The sequence below is a fragment of the Lepisma saccharinum genome, chromosome 24 (genome assembly GCF_977018435.1).
Source record: "Lepisma saccharinum chromosome 24, izLepSacc3.1, whole genome shotgun sequence".
Classification (NCBI taxonomy): domain Eukaryota; kingdom Metazoa; phylum Arthropoda; class Insecta; order Zygentoma; family Lepismatidae; genus Lepisma; species Lepisma saccharinum.
This window is the reverse complement of record NC_139252.1, coordinates 32037832-32061416: the sequence shown is the minus strand read 5'-3', so window position 1 is coordinate 32061416 and position 23585 is coordinate 32037832. Positions and strand designations below refer to the sequence as shown.

Below are 23585 nucleotides of genomic sequence, written 5' to 3'. Positions count from 1 at the left end.
TTCGTAAGTCCTTAACCAATCGCAAGTGAAAATTAAAGTTTTTGTAGCCGTCTATTCAATCAACAGGTGAAGTTTCGCAATTTCTAACCAATCGTCAAGTAAATTTCCAACGTTTCGTTACCAAATAACCAATCGTCAAGTAAATTCCTAAAGTTTCTTAACCAATCGAGAAGTAAATTTCCACTGTTTCGTAACACCATAACCGATCGGCACGTACATTTCTAAGTTTTCGTACCTTTCCAGTCAATGAACAAATAAATTGTCTTAGCATGCATGAATAAAAAAAAATCGGTGTATCATTACTAGACATACACGTAGTTTTTCCTTCTTACTTCTTACTGTGTGCCTGTGCAACAACTTTAATACAAAGCCCAGTGCATCCTCCTCAGATAAAAAAATGTTGAAATGTAAATCAACTTTATGCTCAGATAACCTAATTGAGATCTGTTTTTGAATTTTCTTATATTACGTCACCTTTCTTCCTTTTTAGACTAACAGGGGCAACGATGGGGATGAGCAGCCATAATTACGGCAGGACTCGACCCTAGGACCGTCAGTAGAGAGGAAGTGAGTCCGGCATTCAACACGTTCGGCCACCGACGCGACTCTTGCAGTTTAAGGTCGATTAAACTACGATGCAATGTGCTTCCACCGGAAGTCGAATCCTGGACGCCTAAGTCAACAGCGTTAACCACTACGCTATCTAATCAAGGATCTCGTCTCAGTCTACAAGGGAAGTTAGTATGAGTCTCATTTCTAGTGTACTAAAGTCTCGAACGGGACGCGATTCCTATCTCGTCTCGATTTTACAGCAGTGTTCCACTGTTCGCAATTTTACAGGCACGACCCGCTCTCGATTCGATTTTACATGCGCGACCTGCCCTCGGCTAGGGTTTTACAGGCGCCACCTGCCCTCGGCTAGGATTTTACAGGCGCCACCTGCCCTCGGCTAGGATTTTACAGGCGCCACCTGCCCTCGGCTAGGATTTTACAGGCGCGACCTGCCCTCGGCCAGGATTTTACAGGCATCACCCGCTCCCGACTCGATTTTACTGGCACGACTAGCTCTCGGTCTAGATGACGTAATTCGAGACGAGACAGAGGCTTGTCTCGCTACCATCCCTATAAACCCAACGTTGCGCAGGGAACACACCAACCACTGTAACAAGTTAGCACAGTCGGGATAACACAAACCTAGCCAGAGAGAGAAGCCAAATCAATTGTCTGTAGAGACACATCAACACAGGCCTCGCGAATGCTTACAATGCCATTTCTGCCCCATCCCTCCTCGTACCTTACTTCACTCCTCTGACACCTTATTTGCAATTCCGATTCTTACTTGATTGCACAAAGTTTGAACCGTGTTCGTATCCTTTTTTTTTCAATGGGATTTAAATGGATTTACATAGTAATCATATCAGACGGTTCTATTCCCCTATCTTATTAACGGAGGACAGCGCCAGTGGGAATAAGAGGAACTACAGAAGGCCTCCGCCACTGCCTGAATGCTAATCAAACTTTAAACTCAACCTCTGTGCTCGTCACGGGCAGAGGAAAAGAAGAAAATAGAGGTGCTTTCGAGAACGGGGTGGTGGGAGGGGGAGCGAGAGAAAGGTAGAGAGAGGGAGTCGGATGTTTTGTGGGAGGATAATTCAGTGTTGCAACTCTGGTTGTGAAGGTGTACCATCATATTTTCATTACCTCATGCCCGGTCGTAGTTCCTTCATGTTTGGCTGGATCTCGAATCCATCTTGGAAACGAGATTTTCGAAATTGTTGCATCTGGACGCATCACACCGATATTCCGGTTTCGTTAGGATCTTTCTTAGAACATTTCTAGATATTTCCAACATAAACTAGCCTTACGGCATCAAGAAACTATTACAGTTGTCTACCTGCATCTGTTAACAACGTGAGGAGGAAGTGATGCCATCTAGCGGTCGATATTCAAAGTATCGCGCACGAGGTCCTCGCGTTAAGCTCTAGGATGAATTTCCAAACGTATCTTTAGAATTTAAAACAGTTTTACAGCGCCAATGACATGGCCACGCGTTACCCAATGAAAAGGCCCTCAGCAAGCCATGGCACTCGAAGAACTGTTGACGAAATTTTACGAGTTACGATACAAACAAAGACCTTCAAACCTGGATATCTAAAGCTATCTCTATATGTACTTTTCTAAATCTGAAACATCGTCATGCTTTTTCGATTCGAAAAAGAAGGGGCAATCTAACAGCGAGATACAATAGAAAGGCATCCTGCTATTTCGCACGATACAGGCTCACTTCCTGATAGTTAAATATGTCCACCCATGTTTTTCACAATTTTCAACTTACAGAGTTTTAATTATGATGTGTTTATGGGTGTGTAATATAAATGTAACATTTTCTTCTAAAAATTTCAATTCTTTACTCGTCCCGGCCATATTCAACTCCTTCACATGCCAATCGCCCCTATATTGCTGCTTCAATTCTCTATTCGTCCCGACGTTGGCTGCTTCAATTCTCTATTCGTCCGGACGTTGGCTGCTTCAATTCTCTATTCGGCCCGACGTTGGCTGCTTCAATTCTCTACTCGTCCCGACAGTCGCTCCTTCAATTCTCAATTCGTCCCGACATTCGGTGCTTCAATTCTCTATTCGTCCCGACATTCGGTGCTTCAATTCTCTATTCGTCCCGACAGTCGCTGCTTCAATTCTCTATTCGTCCCGACAGTCGCTGCTTCAATTCTCTATTCGTCCCGACAGTCGCTGCTTCAATTCTCTATTCGTCCCGACATTCGTTGCTTCAATTCTCTATTCGTCCCGACATTCGTTGCTTCAATTCTCTATTCGTCCCGACATTCGCTGCTTCAGTTCTCAACTCGTCCCGACATTCGCTGCTTCAATTCTCAATTCGTCCCGACATTCGCTGCTTCAATTTTGATGCGACTTTTCTTTACAAGATGTTCCACATTCCCTTACTTTTAAACTGTCTCTGGGCCGTTAAGATAAATGATTTATTGCCAGAGTACATAAACTAGTTTTGTAGACGTTTTACGGGATAGGAAGCACTTTGAACGCTTTCCCAACCCTACTTCTCTTCCCAAGTTGACGTGGGGAGTTCAGGATTAGACGACGGGGCCATGTTGGCGCCGGGAAACAGACAAGACGAGGGATACATTGATTCACGTGTGTGATAACCACGCATCAAGGGGGATAACGCAGTGACGTGGACGAACAGAGCTGCTCGCTTTGGGGTAAAAAAAAGAGATTTTTTTTCAGGGAAAGATCCGTCAGACTAGGGAAAGCTCGACAATGCCGTTGACCAATGATAGACTGGCTAATCTGACCAGCCTCCCTTGAGGGTCTCGACTGCTTGCCCGAAAACCTGGAAGGCGCAAGGAAAAAGAGAGAGGTTGGGGGGGTTTCTCGTAAGGGATGTTGAGAAGGAAACCAGGGGGTGATTTTTGGGGTGGGCTTAGCAAGGGGCGGAAAGGAGGGGGCATGTGCAATAGACCCCCAGCCAAGATTTATGGCTTTGGGGCCCTGAAAGGCATGTCAGGAAAATAAATTGCTTTGCTGGTGAAGGTCTGTCAGTTGACTGCGAGAAAAGCTTACAAATGCGGAGGAGGGGGGAGAGAGAGCTGAGTGTGTGTGTGTGTGTGGAGGCGGCTCTAAAGAAAGAAACGCAGAGTGTGTGGGGGGAGTGGAGGGGGGAGTTCGACAAGCGAAGCCCCTCTCTTTTTTTCCCTCCAGCTTCCCAAATCTCTCTCTTTCCTTTTAGGGAGCAGCGGAGGGGAGGCTAGGTGGGGGAGAGAGCCACGGGAAGAATCGAAGCCTCTTTTTCTCTCAGAGTTCTTTCCAGGAAAGTGATTAGGGGAGGTTAATGGATTCCTTTAGATCGATTCTACAGGCCTTCTGCACTTTTCTCCCCATTCGGGGAGTTTCTCGCTTCCTTTACATTACATTACTCTCTTCTCTGCATCTCGCCGTGTCCCCGAGGAGACGCTCTACCCCCTCTAACCGCAATGGTGACGTATGTTATTCGATGCAATGACAACTGCTTGCGTACAGCGACAAAAGTCAAGAGGGGTGGCAACACTGCATGCTTTCATTTTGTTTATAAAAAAGCTGAAAATACTTAAAAGTGGATGGCAACACTGCGCAGCTTCAATGCACTTCCATTATGTTTATAAACAAACTGAAAATATTCCAAAGGGGATGACAACACTACATAGCTTAAATGCACTTCCATCGTGTTTATATACAAGCTGAAAATGGGGAGCATACCTTCAATGCATTTCCATTACGTTGGTGAACAAACTGAAAAACTTAAAATTCATCTGGTTTTCTTGATCTACTCACTACCTCGTTGGCCAGGAGTTTTGAGGGATCCATGTTCGATTCCAGGATGGGTCCAGTCCCGATTAGCCTATGTGCTCTGAGGTTAATCTCATAATAATGACAATGAAAAATCGGCAGCCGTGGCGGAGCCGTGAACACAACGCGCTACGAATTCAGAGGTCCCAAGTTCGAAACTTGAATGGATTTATCATTGGGCATTATCCATGTCATCACTCATTCTCATTGTCGTGCTCCCACGAGGTAGATAACAGAAATATAAAATAGACAAATAAATATAAGCGTATAATAATTCATGGCTTAACAATTTCTCCCGTAATTTGTTGTTCCCACATTCATTTTTATTTACTTCGGCCAATCACGGCCATGAGGCCTCTCAAGATGAGGCATTCGAACGCAGCTGGACAATTTTATCGTACACATGTAATTTTAACCACTAAACCTTCGAAATTGGCTTCAATGTTATCAGTAATATTAAAAAGCGTAAATGTGACTTTAACGCATTCGGACAACGTATTTTCACGCTTTGCAAACACGATGGAGCGATTTTCATGTTGAATTACCGACAACACTAAAGAACAAGTGAATAAACACAACCAATAATATAGGTTAAACTGAATATTTGAACATTTTGTTGCATAAATAATCAAATTGTGTATTTTACATTTATGGTGTAAACGCATATAATTAGCCAAAATCTAAAATATCTTATTGCTTCTAAATCAAGTTCTCATATTCACTTCACGATGAATGAATAAAAACGTATATCTTTATAAATTAAGCAATAAAGGGAACTTCGATCTCGCCATCATATATTTTGGGTTCGAATCCCGGTCTGGAAATCCCTGTTTCTTTCTCAGTGTCAGATTTCAGCCAATTATCATTCTCTCATCGTTGCGATTAGTCTAAAGAGATAGAAAATAGACGATTTTGTTTTAAAAAATGCACAATATAATTAATGGAAAATGAATGAATGGTGTTCTGAAATTTTTAAATAAGAAACGGGGTTTATCCTGAAATTTTCTTTGGGCGTTTGAGAAAAATTTTAGAAGGTATTGATAAATTTTAAGGGATATTAGAGGCCGATAAATCACTACTGGCAAAATATTTACATTATACAAACATATTCATTCATATGAACTATTCAGAAAAACCTTCAAGATAGAACAGAATTGTTAAATAATTTTCATGGCATATCTTAACCGTAGCACTGGAACACTACGTAAATACATTTTGGAACAATATTATTTTTATGGGCCTTCTCTCCTTACAACCACCAGATTCACAAGATCAACAATAACACGACAAAAAAAAAAAAAAAAAAAAAAAAAATCCAACAAAATCTGGGTCCCTCTCATTTGCAAAACCCAATTCCCCTTCCCCCCGCCCAGGAACTTCTAAATAACTTTCCAGACTGCGCCACAATGATACAACATAATACAGAACTCGAGAATGCATCAAAACAAGGTTGATACACTTTAGGTGTAATTTTGATTTCCGATCTCTTGGATTGGTGCATTTTTTGTGCATCATTAGCAGTTTATGCACATTAATGGGTAACAAATTTTAGGAATATTTGTGTCAATTGGATTCTGCGTGTGCCAATAAATTTTGTATCTTCAACTGCGCATCTTAATCGAAAGAAGCAAGTTTATTCAACACTGTTAACAATAACAAAAAAACGGACTCCTCACTCCTTTAAAAAAAGTATTTAAAAAAATTATATTTCACCGACTTTTCAGGACTGTGAGAACCCTGAAAATACAATTTCAAAACAATGGAATAGCTGTAATCTATAAATTCCGCTTAAAAGAAATCTTTATCATTATATCATCCAATTAGTGATATGTTACTCAAAAATTATATCGGTAATGTTAGCTTCTATAAAAATTGTAAAACAATATTTGCATGCAATATATTTTTCGCAATTCCTACATTCATCATTATTCTTACATTACATTTTCCACAGTTTTAAAAAATTTTCTAGGTAGTGAATATCATAGTAAAATGTAGATGGTACATCTTGGATATTAGTATTAATTAGTGTTTAACACAATATATAGGCCTGGAAATTTAGTATTAGTTTTGCACCTTTTTATTTATTTAATAGGCAATAGCAAATAATATTTCTTCATATAATGAAATTGTTACTACATTGTTTAATTTTAAGGAGCATATTATTGATATTTGAGTGCTAAATACGTGTCGCAATTAACCCAGGAATTGGAAGTAAAAAATACTAAATATTTAATTGGTGACAATAATCTATAAATGTATTTACCAGATTAATTCTTGATTACCGTCTGAACATCTCATTATGAATATCTTAATGTTTTGCTACATGTGTCAATAGGCTGTAACAATCTAACAACGTTACATAAATTTGGGTTTCAATTGTTTGTTTGTTTTAAATCCACATAACAAAGAAAACGCTTTCGATTTGTATAGATTTGGAAAACTAAATCCCCACTTTAATTTACCATTATTCATAATGTCAACGAATAATTACAATTACATCGTTGTTTATATGGTGCGTGTGACCCAATATTTTGGTAAACATTCCTGAGAGAATTAACATTTCCCAGTGTGAAGATGTCTTTTCTTCAGAAAGCAATTTTCGAAAGTGCCTTTGCCCTTGCTAGAACTTATAAAAATAGTTCAAAATTTAGCAGTAAGTGGACATGTTTTCTGGCCGAGTAGCAGTCAAAACAATAATCGCTAAAATTAATAATCATAGAACAAATAGACAAAGCATATGGTTTCGATAAGACATGTTTGCGGTCATTAAATATTTAGTAAACAAATATGCCGATAAGTCAATTAAATGTCGTGTTAACGAGAGATTAGAGCATATTTATAATATTAAGGCATATCTCACAAGAAATGAATCTCAACAAATTATAGAACTGAAAATATATTGAATTCACTCAAAAACGAAACACAACGATCCAACACGAGCCAAAACACTCATGCATCACGGTGTTGGCGACACAGGTAAAAACAGTGGACAAGATATATTAATATTTACACAATGGGACACTGGAATTAAAAATTTTATGATAAATTGATTCTTAACCCCTAAATCGGATTTCATGTACAAATGATAGATTTGGCACATGCGGATGTTCAAAACTGCAGTGGCAAATGACAAGGTGACGAAGATCGGAAACCTGCTATAATAATCAAATTTATCTGCTGAAAGAGGGTTACAGATTACAAAACTTTTATTGGGTCGCTTGTAAGGCCGTGTTTAACACGACATCTTCAACCAGCAATAATTAAAAAGGAAACAGTAGCATTTACGGCGTTACGAGACTCGAATTTGTGATTTACATAAGGAATGAACAGGTATAAATTGCCTACAACGATAAATTTAATGATTCTCACATATCTGAACTGCAATGCATGCTGCCAGACGGGGCGATATTTTTAAGTTTTCAGAAAGAGAAAAAAACAAAGATGGACGATTCCGGAGCGCCAAGCAGAAAACGGATAGCGTAGATGGCAGCTGTGTGTAAGGATGCTCGTTTCACCACGCCCCCTTGGCCTCATACTTGGCACATCATGAAGAAAAAACATTCCCTAACTTTCGAACTCTGCCACCAGAGGGGCCACGTGACAGGCCATCGTTCGAGGAAATTTTCCATGCACGCAATCACTGCAGGAGTTACAGTGTCTAGGGAATAAAGTCCCGTACGCTTATATAAAATGGTACATTTCTTTATAAATTAAATGAACCACTTACAAAACGAAATAATGCTAATTTCTGGATGTTGATAAAAGAGAAGCAGTTGAGTTAACTTATTATACTACAGCTCAAATGTTGAATGTACACATACTTGGTATTCAAACCATATTATGCGAATATCATACGGATATTACAGACATAAATGCCATGTTTTAGAATAAATATAGATAAATACAAATGAGCTTTGTTTTACATATTTCTATTTGTTATTTTACGTCGCTTTTCTACTTATTGTGTTAATCGTAGCGATAGGAGTGAAATGGATAATGGGGGTAAAGACAATGATTTCATGGCACTCATTCAGGATTCAAATTTGGAACCTCTGGCATCATAGCCCGTTACAATCACTATGAAAGTTTGGTTTAGGCTATAAATTTACAGTGCCAAGAACAATGAAGATCAACATTACAAAGCACGATGAATCACAAACACAACGTTGTAAAATGTGTGTAAAATTTGTATAATATGCGGAAAACAAGTTTTAAATAATAATATTGTCACTCGACAAGTCGACAAGTGACAGTATACTAACGCACTGAAATTTTGTTCCACACTTATGATGCTAAATTTATCGTTAGTCCTTATTAAATAGCAATTAGCAGCTGTATAAATAAACACGCCACGAATGTAGCCGTATTTTACACACCTCAAACCTATTTAGAATAGCTTGTTCGTTGTTTTAGATTTAGTAAGATGTGCAAGGGCAACCTGTGGTACGAGAAGCTCTAATCATTACGTTGAATCACGATCCCCGAATGCTGGAAAATGTTAAAATTTCACGAAGAGAAAACAACCTTCCATCGTCCCTTCTAGCCCCCCCTACTCCAACTCGGCCTCTGCTATTGATTTTACTGTCATATTGAATTTTACGACGTAGGAAAATGAGCTTGCCGGAGCATGGTTGGGTTATCAGCGGAACCGAGAATGAAATAATGGAGAGATCGCTGCTCTAATTTTGATTAGCACTTTCACTCTCCTTGTTCTTCTTTTGGTAAGAATTCACTAGCGTTTTCACCTAGTTATGAATTCATCTTGTAATTTTCAGTGCCGTAATCGCAAATCAATACAGTTTCTGAGGTGATGTTTTTCATAATTCAAGTAGTAGGTTCCAAAATAATTTAGAATGCAAGAACTTTGGCCGCAGTCTCTGGTATTGTTGGTGCAAACTGTTACAATTGTCAAGAATTTTCCATGAAGCAGCTCACCTATTATATATGTCCCTTGACTTCTAATTTCCCTGTCAATGCTATATTTTACATACCACAATTATTGTATACGTAATTTATTAGAATCGCTTTAAGCAAGTTTTAAGAGAAAAACACGGCACGAAGGTTACTAAACTCGTGAAAAACTATATTTATCAAAGGTTTCTCACATTATAAGGCAATAAAGCTATGTCCTGAAAAACTACCAAGTTCTTAATGAACAGAATTTACATAAAATGTATGTATAAAGCTGGATTAAGTGTAAATTGACTTCAAATGTTAATAATGTACAAACAACACGACTCCATATCATATGAAATGTCAAAATAATTAAAATAATGACAAATACAGAATATGCATAACTGTGAAATACTGGCAACTCATTATTAAAAATACAACTTGGTATATAGTATTCATTCGTTCTACCATAGTTGGGACTGAACCTACAGTTTAAAGTGGGATCCGAAATACTATGTGCCTCCACCCGGTATCGAATCCGAAACCCCTTGATTACAAGGCAACGAGATTACCACTACGCTATCGGGGAGGTCCGTATATATACATACGTGAAATGACACAAACACGAAATTTGTTGTTTTTATTCTAGATGTTAAAAGTTTAATGTTCTGTTTTATCTCCCATCCACTCAATGTAGAAGCTTATTAGAGTTCTAAAATCCATAGTATTATCATCTGTCTATTCTGGATAGCAAAGATTAGTAACAATTTAGTTATCAAGAAGGAAATATGGAAAGTTTTGTCTTGAAATCACTAGTGTTTTAGAGAAACAACAGCTTTTGGCTGCCAGAGAAATTCGTCCCAGTCCCCCTCACTACCCTTTCCAATCGATACCGCTGGCTTTCGTCCCGTCCTTACGTAAATTATTTCCCTAACCTTTCACTGCGTTTCTTCACATTTTTCCCGCGTTTAACTTGCGAGAGAAAGACACACACACGCAAAATATTCACTACACCAGAAGACAGAGACGAGCAACTCTTTGCAGTCAGTAAAATTTGAAATAGAATCCGACCGCGCGAGCGAGCACGAAGACAAAATGGGCCAGCCGACAGCCCTGAAAATATATCGGCAATAAAACCGTCACTTCCCGACCAGATCTTTACCACTGATAAAACGCTATAAGCAGATAATGCTGCTGGCCCCAGTGCTTGCAGACAGCAGTTGTAATATGGTCCATTCTTCTCTCCCGCTGTTTTTCTCTATTTTGCAAAGGTTTTAATGAAAAAGCAACGAATTAAAAACGGATTTTTTGTCTATTGTCCTCCGAAGCAAGCTCTCCATGTTAAGTGCAACGTAAACAAAATTGTTTTAAGTGCATTTTCGTAAACGGACATTGGACACTACAACGATTTATATCTTGATATGATGACTTTTCAACAAGTCACTCTACAAATTTGTCCACGCGTAATTTACACAGCACGATTTTTATTATGTTACGTTCACACGATAAATCTTCATTTTGATCGGTAAAAAATAAACCATCTTTAAATAGTGGTGTGAAAATAATTTCAATATTATTTAGATATTGCCTATTCTTCAGTATAATAAAGAAAACTAATTTTAAAACTACAGGAAGTATAAATTTATACTTGTTCGTTTCAACAACAAATGTTTGAACATTTTACATTAGTAAATTAATGCTTACGAAGTTTTGGAATTGTTTAAAATGCAGGATATTACAGTTTAAAGTATTTCAGGTCAATTTTTAAAAAAAGATCAAAGGCATAAAATGACTAATTTAAGTAATTATTTGCAAATATGAATACATGGTGGTGATATTAAGTCTGAGAACAGATAATAATAAATAATACTTTTATTGAATCAGAAGGAAGAAAAGAAGGCAATTATGATAAAAATTGAAAATTTAAAGGATTTGAAAAATCATAAAATTACAGAGGCAATACTTATTTTGAATCAACATATTACTATTATTATCTTGCGGAATTGATATACCGCCTTTCAATAAGCATAATATAGCCTATCCTATCAACCATATGTCTATAAATAAATACAAGGAAGTTTATTTAATGTTCATGAGTCAACTGTCAAAATGAATATTTGAAATCAAGAACAGTATCTATCTACATGGCACCAAAGTGCACTAATATGCCAATTTAAAATAGTTTCCAAGTAAATGTAGTGCAGTTTTTATGACACTACAGAAAGCCATATATTACGACTCCATCCCAGACAAAGTAACTTTCAAACTAAACATTACATTCGCATTTTGGGAACATACCTTAATAGGTTTCTAGTTCTTGCTTTTAAAGTGTAGTAATCATTTAGATCTCATTCGAAACAAACAATAACTTTATAGTATCATTCATCATTATAATAACAGCAGAACAAAACAACGCATTAGACGCCATTTGTAATAACATTATGTCGTTCATTTCAATCTGAAAGGGTCTGTTCATAAAAGCTAGGCCTACACGGAAATTGTCCAAAGACGTACATCAGCTTTAGTGCCTCTAGTTCCAACATTTCGTGACAGAGGGCAGTAGTTACTTGCCAGGGCATTCTTTTTTTCTTATATCAAGTCAGCTGACGCGAGCATGTGTAGAAGGAACAGGGGGTGGGTGTTCACGACAGAACAGTTTCTCTTTATCATATTCAAAATGACCTGTCTGAAATCGGCCAATAATAGAGCAAGATTTCTTTGTTTACATCAGTTTTTGCTTCCCAAACCAAACCCCCTTGTTGCGTAGCCCCTCCCCACTGGGTCTATAGTCCGACCTTCTCTAGGTCTTGGTAACGGGGAGAGATTTGTAATCCTGGAGTGGGCCTGGCCACATTGACAGCTCCCAGACAAGGAATAAGTGTGCTGGGAGGGGACGGGAAGTGGTGTAGCAGGAATCATGGCTACCAACGTTGCTATGTTGGTGCACAGTTAGGGAAAGGTTTAGTCAATTGCCACCAGCAGGTACAGTGACAGCGTACTAACAAGTCTCGTTCGAGTTACTAATGCAAACGTAATATATGTATGTACGAATGAAGGTGCTAATATTTTTCAGTGCTTGTTATAAGGCCACTTTTTTACACCCTTGTTTAACCTCCTCGTATTCCAAGACAATAAAATTTGTGCCACCGAAAATACAACCTGGAATGTTGTTTACAAGTCTATGTTTTGTTATTGATAGGAAAGAAACCTTGAATAAACAGTTTAAAATATCAACTATAGCTACCAAAAATATAAATCATACCAAATTTAGTATAAAAGGCACTGATATTGCGACTAGCAAGTTTTCAGTCCAAATAAATCAATACTAATATTGCTCTAAAATCAAACTAATAATAATTTCACTAATATTCCAAAAGTAACTAAATGGTACGTTGGTAAATTACGAAACTAATTGATTGAAAATTGACTGATAAGTCTTATCACTAAGAGCTAATTACTACAAAAAACTCTGTCCATCATTATTAAAAAGGTGAAAAGTACTAATTTATAAAGTATTTAGTAACAAATGCAATGCTGAGTTATTCCATACATCGCCTAGTTCCAGGAGAACGCCAATGGTGCATTGTTACGTCACTATCTCCATAGCTAATATTGTTACAACGTAATTGTTATAACTACTATAATAAACTACCCACAGCTGGGAACGTTAAAACTTTACAATCTACTGAACTTTGTTTATACAGCATACACACAGAACTCGAAATGAATCAAATCAAATTTGATGCACTTTTGATGCATCAATTGACAGTTAAACTTATAATTGGTTTCTTAGAATCGATCGTGTCTGATCACAATTTATGCATTTTAATGCATCACACTGAATATCAGCTGATAATTTGATGCATTTCTCTGTGTACTTTGATGCAGTACTGTAATAAGTCAGTAAACATATGTGTGAATTGAAATATTTTTATTTAGTAATAAGTTACGAACAGAGCATTAGATTGACTGTTAGATGTCTATTAGATACAGATTCTCTGTTGAGTCAATAAATACATTCGTTTATAAAACTTATTTCTTAGATAGAAAGAATGTTTTACCTTCGCAATGTTTGGTGCTCTCTCTAATATAATACTAGTAATTATATCTTCAAAATCATGTCATACGTGTATGGCAATTCCGGATACCTTATCATCATACTACATATCAATTTACATGTTTACTTAGAAATTTGGCTGAATAAGTAGTAATTATTTCAATTCAGCAAATAATCAAATATTCTGAAGCAAAAACATCATTCGAAACTTCAGTTCTCAAATTTGGAAGTTTGAAAAGAAATAAAATTTATGAATAGGAAATACGAATTAAGGACCTGAATGCTTCTAAGTGGAATTCGAAAGGGGAACATGTAACCCTACAGGAATCGAATCAGCACCCAATTCTCGCGGATTATTTTGATTGAATTTGCAAAATGTTCTGCTCGATCAAAATCTATAAAGTGACAATTTGGAATTAAGTAACAGATCAACTACAGATCAAATTTTTCACATCAGACAGACACTTGAAAAAAAGTGGGAATATAATCAAAATGTCCATCAGCTATTCATTGATTTCAAAAAAGCATATGATTCGGTCAAAAGAGATAAATTATATAATATATTAGTAGAGTTTGGAATACCTAAGAAGCTTGTTAGTATGATAAAAATATGCACCAGTGAAACAGAAAGTAAAATTCGTGTGGGTATTAATATGTCTGACTAATTTACAATTCATGATGGGTTAAAACAAGGAGATGCATTATCTCCATTGCTCTTTAATTTTGCCTTAGAATATGCTGTTAGGAAGGTAAAAGAAACTAAAGACGGACTAAAATTAAATGGTGTGACTCAGTTGTTAGCATATGCAGATGATGTAGACTTACTGGGGGATGATGTGAATACAATTAAGAATAATGCTAAAATATTTTTCAAAACTGCTAAAGAGATAGGTTTGGAAGTTAACAAAGAGAAAACTAAATATATGCTTACAGGCCGAAACCTAGTGTTAGGTAATAATCAAAATCTAATTATTGATAACAACTCGTTTGAACCAGTTTCCAAATTCAAATACTTAGGAGTAATATTAACAAATGAAAATTATATTAAAGAGGAAATAAAACCTAGGCTTAATTCAGGAAATGCATGTTACTTCTCTCTTCATAAACTTTTGTCTTCTCGTTTAATATCTAAGAAACTAAAAGTTAAAATATACAAAACAGTAATTTTGCCTGTAGTATTATATGGATGTGAAACTTGGTCCCTTACATTGAAAAAGGAACATAAATTGAGAGTATTTGAAAATAAGATCCTTAGGAAAATCTTTGGACCTAAAAGGGATGAGGAGACAGGTGAGTGGAGAAGGTTACATCATTTAGAACTACATAATTTGTATTCATGTCCAGACATTATTAGAATAATTAAATCAAGAAGACTTAGGTGGGCAGGCCATGTGGCACGAATGGGAGAGGAAAGAGGAGTTTACAGGATTCTTGTTGGGAAACCTGATGGTAAGAGACCTGTAGGAAGGCCAAGACGAAGATGGAGGGACAACGTTGAGATGGACCTAAAGGAAATCGGTAGGGATGGAAAAGAGTATATAGAACTTGCTCAAGATAGGGAAAGATGGAAGGCCTGTGTTGCTGCAGCCATGAACCTTCGGGTTTAAGAAGGCTAGAGAGTTAGTTAGTTAGTATTTCCCAAAATGGAAATGCACTTTGCAAACAATCATATATTATAAAAGTTATAAAAATTTACATGAGATAGACAGACATATCCACATTCCAAGACAACATTAACCAGGTTAGAATTTTAAAATCACGATAAAACTTAAAATTTACAGATATTCCAATCTATTAAATAGTTGTCACGGAAATATTTATCAAACCAAAATGCAGCAATGTTATTTCAAACTTTAAATACATACATTCAGTGCATATTAGTTACCTTTTACATAAAATCGCAAAAAATGTGTGCAATATTTGTATTTCTTGTTTTATACGTATTGTTTTTGTACACTCTTGACTAATCGCGACAGTGTTAACTACGTGAAATTGATAATTCCGCATCATGGAAAATCTGTCCAGAACTCGAACCCGGGACCCACGATAGCGAGGTCCTGAGTCATCTACGAGAATGCATGTGTGCAAAGGAACTGAAAATTTGGAAACAAAAGAAAAAACTCCAATGTAGATCAAATAATACCATTCCGGTTGCTAAAAAAATATGCAAGTAAAACATAAGCAAAGATTAATATTAAACAGTATCAAAGTTTATAAATTTTATGTCTCATTTTCTTGTAAAAAATCCAATCTATAGGCATAATGCAGCATATTGTAATAGTTTTTAAAGTTTAATACTTATTGAATGATACTATTGTGAGATTTATCACCTTAGTAAAATTGTATTAATTTGATATCGATATTTTTGGATTTTATATTGATCAAACTTCAGTTTCAAAATCAATGTCTTGACAATTTGATATTTGGCAAAATAAATTGCAGTATAATTTATGGTCTAAGCTATATAAAACTACTAACATTAAAAATTAGTTCTAATATATTCAGTATAATTTTGATTACTCTTATGTCGATAATATACCCGTATTTTCCACCTAAAACCTGGTTATTTGTGTAGAATTTTAACATTGCAAATTGTACCAACAGTGGAATCGACAGAGATCTACGAGTCGTAGGTAAAGTTTCAAGTGGGATCCGAACCCTGAAACACTTTTGATTACGATGCAGCAACACACGCACAATATTACAAGGAGGAGAAGATTTCAGAAATAAAATTTAGGCACATAGGCATCGCGAGAAGTGGAGGGGTCATCCCCGACCCCCTTCAAAAAGGCATAAAATAACTTAGTTCTAAAATTGGAGCGTGGGAGCGAAAAACTAGGTCAGAATTTCTATAACTTAATCCAAGAAATAAATTATTTCCGAAAGAGATGTGCCAATTTCGATCAATTTTGCTATTAAAATTTTAGAATAATCTTAGAAGATTGTCTGTCCATGATGGAGGTGGGGTAAAATTACAGTAAAATATAATTATTTCTATGCATTAACATGGAATCTGAAAAAATGAAACCTCTCCACAAGGGTATACACACAGAAAATTAAATGCATCATATGGATTGATGCACCAGAATGCATCGATTGATGCACTAAGTGTGTTTTATGGCTTCTTCAAAGAACCAGATTCACATTTGATGCATTTGGGTGCGTTTTTGCATGTCGTGAAAGAAACATCAAAGTGTATCATTAATTTTGATTCAAGTGAGGATTTCTTTCAGTCGAGATGCACTTCAATGCATCAATTGATGCGTTTTGATGCACCTTGATGTGTTTTGATGCATCATCGAAAAAGATACAGGAAGGTGCATCAAAACGCATCAACTGATGCACTGAAGTGCATCTCGACTGAAATAAATCCCCACTCGAATCAAATGATGCACTTTGGTGTTTCTTTCACGACATACAAAAATGCACCCAAGTGCATCAAATGTGAATCTGATTCTTTGAAGAAGCCATAAAACACACTTTAGTGCATCAATCCATATGATGCATTTAGTTCTCTGACTGTACTAACAAAAATTAATTTGTGATATAATTGTCAAAATTGTATTAATATTATTATTACTGATTCATCAATTTATGCCTACAAAATATTCTCCTATGTATTGTTTAAAATAAACTCCCAATTACAAATATTCTAATAAGGACCTGTTTAAATGTAGAGACGCCTATAGTTCCAAACCATACCTCAAAGTCTTTATTATTTCATAGCCCACTAATTTGTATCGAGTTTTGACAAATCTCTGGACTCCACCGTTATTCGTTCCTCTTATCGTCAATTGTTATCTATCATGCTATGAAACCCATGTTCAACATACTTGCACAACCTTCATCGGCGACTAATATTACTATGACATGACACCAGTGATAATATGATGTTTGCGTTTAGATCGACAATAAATCTTACGAAATTGTACCTTGTTATTTGTAGATAATTATGTACAAATTACGAACACGAAATATTCAAATGTACTGACAACGCTGATTTTACATTTGCAAGTTCAGTAGCAATCAATGTTTTCTGGTTGTACAGTCGGATGCATACGTACTACCAAGCAAATTGTCAATCACCATGTTCATGTACTTTGTTTTGCCCAATGAGACGTCAAGAATTGAAACAAAACACCAGCATATGTAAAAGCCTATTCTTTAATTAATGATAATGGACAATTTGCCGAGCAATACTTGTGCATCCCACTGTACACCTGGAAGAGTTGAGTGGCCGATTGGTTAGCTGGTGCTCTCGCCTTTCGTACACGCGGAACTCTTAAAGACATCAAATCAAGATTGATGCACGATCGTGTCCGATCTTCTGAATTAATGCATTTTAGTGCATCACGCGAAACAACAGCTGATCAAAAATTTGAAAACTGATTTTCTGAACATTTCTGGAGAGGCTGTAGCCTCATCCCCCCGTGCATACGCCAGTGATACCCAATGAAAAACAGCTTGACAGGTCCTGGCTGTCAACTCGAAATGCATCAAATTAAGCTTCATGCACTTTTAATGCATCAATTGACACACTTAAATGGGTAATTTTGTTATCTTTGGGACGATCGTGTCTGATCTTCCAATGCATCACACGGAACAGACTTTTATACAGGTACACTTTTATGCATTTTTGTGTATTTTGAGTTTGACACACCAAAAATGCACCATTTGCAGTTTATGCACATCGGCGTCAACATTGTGTAAATTTACACGTTTCGGATTCTGAACAGTTGGGCCAATGAGTACACAATATTTCAACATCACCTTTGCAAATAGAATAGAATAAAGGTTTATTTCTCGTATGAGAATATGCTGCTGTATATACTATATTGCCAAAGTGTTTGCCATAAGAACAGAAATATGCCGAAATCGGAAACTAACCCTTGAATACAACACAAAACATCAAATATCACCACAGCGAGAAACATTCACAAAGACTCAATCAAACTATTACACGAGATGTGAACATAGGGTCCCTTGCTTATCAGCTCACTAGGGCCTCCCCCATGGCGCAGTGGTAGCGTCATTGCCTTGTAATCAAGGGGTCCCGGGTTCGATACCCGGTGGAGGCACAAGTGGTTCGGATCCCACTTTAAACTGTAGGTCCAGTCCCGATTAGCCTTACTGTGCATAAAGTGGACTTAAAACACCAACTCAAACCAAACCAAAGCTTATCAGCTCATCATGTTGTTATATTTTCACTACATGTAATAATCAGCCATCAACGCATGTAATAACATAATCTTTGGTACTATATAAAAACTAAAGGAAACTACGTCACACATTGACATTATATCTTAAATAAATATTTTTGAAGAATAATTTCAAATATTACAGAAATTTTCGAGGCAGGAACTTGTATACGCATTCCCTTCCCTGAACTCTGAGTAGAAAATACATTCACTATTATAACATAACAATTAGCAATTAACTATCTTCTTCGCAATAGTAACTGAAACAGTTGCACTGTACAGTACGAAGCACAAGTATTACTCGTCAAAATTATTTTCACCAATTTCTCTCTTACTCCTACGAGTACAAGCTCCCATTGGGCAAGACAAAAAGAATAAGCATGGTGATGGGTCATTTACTTGGTAATATTTCTGAATCCCCCTGTACAATTTAACAAGTCTTATTTCGTGGCTATTGAAGTTTCTGGGTTCGACTTTGGCGTTCCTTCATTTCATGTAATCACCATTTATTTCATCCTCTTCTCCGCGATTAGCCAAAAGTGGAACAAAAAACACGAAAAGTGCAAATTAAAAATTAATAAAAATGCTTTTGGAATACTTTCAAGAAAATACTTTTGATCACTTAAAAAAAAAGTCTAGCAAAAGTGTGTAACTTGAGTTCCAAATGTTCCACTTGTTTCTAGAACTAACAGTTTGAACACTTTCAGCATGTTGAACACGTTCTAAAATTATCTTAAATATTTCTAGAATAAGTTCCAAACGTTTTAAGCTGCATTTCACTTTTTGCAGAGTCATTGCACTATTTTACCATAAATATATTGGTTAATTATATCATAAAAAATTGCCAATATAGCGTCATATCAGAATGTCACAACCGGGAATCTTTGATTTGCTTTGCTTTATTTTACTTCGCTCTTTGTGCCACTTTTGGCTAATTTTCGAAGATGGGGATGAGTTACGATATGATGAAATTGACGAATGGACACTCACAAACATCCATGCCCAGGCCAGGATTCGAACCCTAGACCCCTGGCGTCGTAGCGCGATGTGCTAACCACTCCCCCACAGAGGTCGACAAGAACTAATAAATTATGATGTACTTAACATCCATTAATGTTAAAAGAAAATAAATCTTTAAATATTACAATACACAATACCCATTTAGACAATATTAGTGTTAAATCACTAACATTCGACAATTCTTTGAATATCGTTTTACAAGGTGCGAAATCCTGGGGGGGGGGGCAAGGGGGATTTCTCCTACCCACAATTATTTTCTAAAAAAGCCGCCCTCACAAAAAATTTCCTAGGGGGAGGGGGAGAGTTTTTGTCAGCAACCAATACTTATAAACAATTAGTTTTGACTTTAAATATTGCTTACTGAGGATAACATCGAAAACACACACAAAAAATAACCATATGTGCAGAATAAAGATAAAACAATAATGCAAGAATTAGTTTGCTAGCTATCTGATATGACTAAATAAAAATAAACGGGCATTCCAGTATTACGTATGTGACATTTTACATATAAAACTTGAGACATGACATGAGATTGGATTAAAATATTCATAATCAACTGATTTCAGAGAATTATAAAGCACTTCGGCGTCTCGGCGTCTCGGCTAACACATGAAAATATACTTGAGTATGATTGCAAAGGCTGAATGCATGAAAAGTTGTATTAACAAAAGTGTGACACTTCGAAAATGTAGCAAATTTTGCCTTATTTGTCTGTGAAACATGTAGGCTGCCGATTATAGTAACTTTTATTGCTGAAATGTGTAAATTATATTCATTCACAAAGATCTAAATCTTAATGCAATTAAAGACAATAATAATTTCGATAATTCATTTTGTTATTAACATGGAGTAGGACCACTTTCTGTGGAATTCCCCAACAAATGAAAACTTATTATGTATATTTATATATTTTTAAATATTTTCTTTTATATGTATTTATTTTCTTAACAAGTATAACAAGTATGTATATCATTTTATAACATGTTAGCGCACGAATTTTTTTTCCGTTTGTTGATTAATCAAAAAGGAGAAGCTGTATGGACTTCTATAATCAATTACTTTATCGCGTTCTAAGTATACATTTCAAAGTCCGAAAGCTAATAGGTAGATGTCGCCACGTTTGCATATAGGCCACGAAACAAAAAAAGCTCACCATCCAACTATATAAATCTGTGGAAAAGTTCGCAAACTTGCAGAGACGAGGACGCTACTTTACAAGGGCGTTGAAAATGGCTTCTGGCAAGCCGTTTGGGAATCGCTCGAAGAGTCTCGCTTATTGATTTATTGTCCTCTGTTGCATAATACGCAAATATACATACACTGTGCCAGCCAGCACTCTCCGCGAGCCTTCCTCGCCACGACAAAAACTTCTCGCGGGTTAAACACAACAAGAGACTTGAATTAAAGAAGCTGCATTTACACTCGACTTTACGAATAGTTTGCAGCGTCAAATCGCAGTTTAGCACAATGCGTTCCCAACATATCGACACAAATATGTTGATTCCAGCAAAACATTGAAGTTCATGAACTTTTAATGATGCATCAAGCGTACCTTTATCAGCCGCTGTTCCGTGTGATGAACTAAAAATGCATCGATTGATATCAGACACGACCATTTCAATCAAAACTACACATTTAATAGTGTCAATTGATGCACCAAAACTGCATCATCCTGATGCACTTCGAGTTCTAAATGCATGAACAGATCTTCATAAGGATCAAAAATAAACATTACTTCTTCAGCAAATTATAATTAACCTCATATTTTAAATCCAGAGGTAATAAAGTTAAAAGTAAATCCCCTTTTTGGTAAACCATAATTTTCTAAAATGCTGTTGAATTTTGAGATTTTAGTGCACCTAATCTAATGGATTAAGTGTGCTAAAATAAATATACTTGGGGCACGTGCTGTGGCGATTTTGACGATAAAAATTAGAACAATCTACAAACAATTTTAATAATCATCAACTCGTCTATTCTTTCAGGCGAATTTTTGATTAAAGATTTTTTTTTTAAATCTGGGTCAAGAAAATTTTCTTTCTAACAAGGCAAAATACACATTTATAATAGGATATATATAAACGATAAAAATTCAGTTCTTTCGAGGGCTCCTAGAGTCGAAACGAGATTTTCAAACAGGAAAGCTTTATTATGAAAAGTTGCTTGCCTTCGTCCCTATATACACTGTACTGTGTAGCGTATGTACTTTGTGCATGTTGTTTATACTTAGATCGAGGCAGTAAATTACAAGTCTAGACGAGAAACGAGACAGTGCAAACTCGAATTCGAACATTGTGCATTTCTAGAATACCTTCGAAACTTCCAGCATGCATTTGAACAGATTAAAAGAGTACACACAGAACTCCAAATACATCAAATGCACTTTTGATGCATCAATTGACAAAGTTAAATGTGTAATTTTGGTTTGATAGTTTCTGGACTTCTCAAATTATGCATTTTAGTCCATCAGATGGAGCAGCAGCTGATAAAAAGTACCCTTTGACACTTACAGCAATTTTACATCAATCCAGAATTACAGAGAACAAGAAGGGAAATATCACACGATAATTTTCCTACTGCTTTGCCTAACAATGTTACATGATATCTATCATTGATTTGTTTAAAGATAGCGCGGTCATGTTTAAAGTCCTAAGTAATGCTTTAAGGCATTGGAACCCTTCCTATGTGTGCCTTAAAACAGTATTTTGAGCATCTTAACTATGACAATATAAGTATTTTAAAAATAGACATCGTACTTAAAGAAATTCCTCATCACACAATTTACAGCGATCGTTCAAACCACGGCGCAAAAAAAAATTCTCCTTGTATGCACTATGACATGCAGCCATTAAATTGTACAAATTAGTGTGTATAAATAAAGAAAAAAATTGGGACAAACTAATACAAAAATAAAGGAAAGATATTTTAACAGACAGAATGCAAATTATCTTTCCGTACCCGATGTACACACAAAACCCAAAAATACATCAATTCATGTTGACTTCAGTAACACATTAGAGTGTACCAACTGCTTATGATGCATATTTGGAGCATCGAAATACACATAGAAATGCATCAAAGCGTACTTTTATAAGCTGCTGCTCCGCACGATGGAGTAAAATGCATCATTTGAGATGATCTGACGTAATCATTTTAAAGAAACCAAATGATGCAAAAAAGTTCTCAATCTTTATTTCATGCATTTCAAGTTCTGTCTGTAGCATACTTAATCATTAGAATTAATTTGTTTATTTTGGTCATAAAGAATCAAAAGGAAGCGTTAACTCTACTTCTATTCCTATTTTAGTTGTTTCACGTCACTTTCCTATTACTCGAGGTTAATCGCGGCGATGACGGATGTTAGGCCACAAAATTTATGAGGGTACAGTTACAGAACACTTTACTCACGATTCGAACCCACAACCCTTATCTTCCCAAAACAGAGTTAAATTTACGATATACTTAAAGGGACATATTGCTTGAATACATCAAGCATTTTAATCAAATGTTATTAGATAATACCTGCAGTTTACTTTGATAGATGTAGTATATTTAGAAGTTAATTGGTACAAGTTTATTTTTACTTGAGCGAAATAAGACAACTTTTAACCTAAATTTCATGTTGTGAGTTAGTACAAAAACGATCTGATATTTCATATCATTCTCCTGTACTGATATTCATGAATATATGGTCGTTGAATAGGAGGAATTAAGAAAAAAAACATATTCGCTTGAAATTATCTCCTTTAAAGGCCGCCACTTTGTCATCATTGATTTTCTTTTGCCGGGGCTTAGTTTGCTTCGCTTTAGGCTTTCCGCTGGGGAGAAAAGTGCACAGAGCACGCCTAATGAAGGAGAATTATTTTGAAAACAGGAGAAATAACAAGGCAGCCATTACTCCCAGTTTCCTTCCAAAGTAAGAGCCCAGTACGAGTTGGAAAAATACGACCAAAACACTGACATTTCAGCAAGCTAAAGTGAAGGAAAGACTTTCTAAATCAAGATAGACCAAACAACATCGTAACTTCAGTTTTTTTCAAGCTTGTAAACATCGG

At 36.2% G+C, this 23585-nt stretch overlaps 1 long non-coding RNA gene across 1 annotated transcript in view; it reads right to left on the bottom strand.

Moving 5' to 3' along the window:
• LOC145978295 (uncharacterized) overlaps positions 1–11619 on the bottom strand; it is a 53509-nt gene extending 41890 nt beyond the window's left edge. Inside the window, exon 1 of the long non-coding RNA XR_014440669.1 lies at positions 11551–11619. This is a non-coding gene — a long non-coding RNA (uncharacterized LOC145978295). The remainder of the gene's footprint in view (positions 1–11550) is intronic.
• Between the last annotated feature and the right edge of the window lie 11966 nt (positions 11620–23585).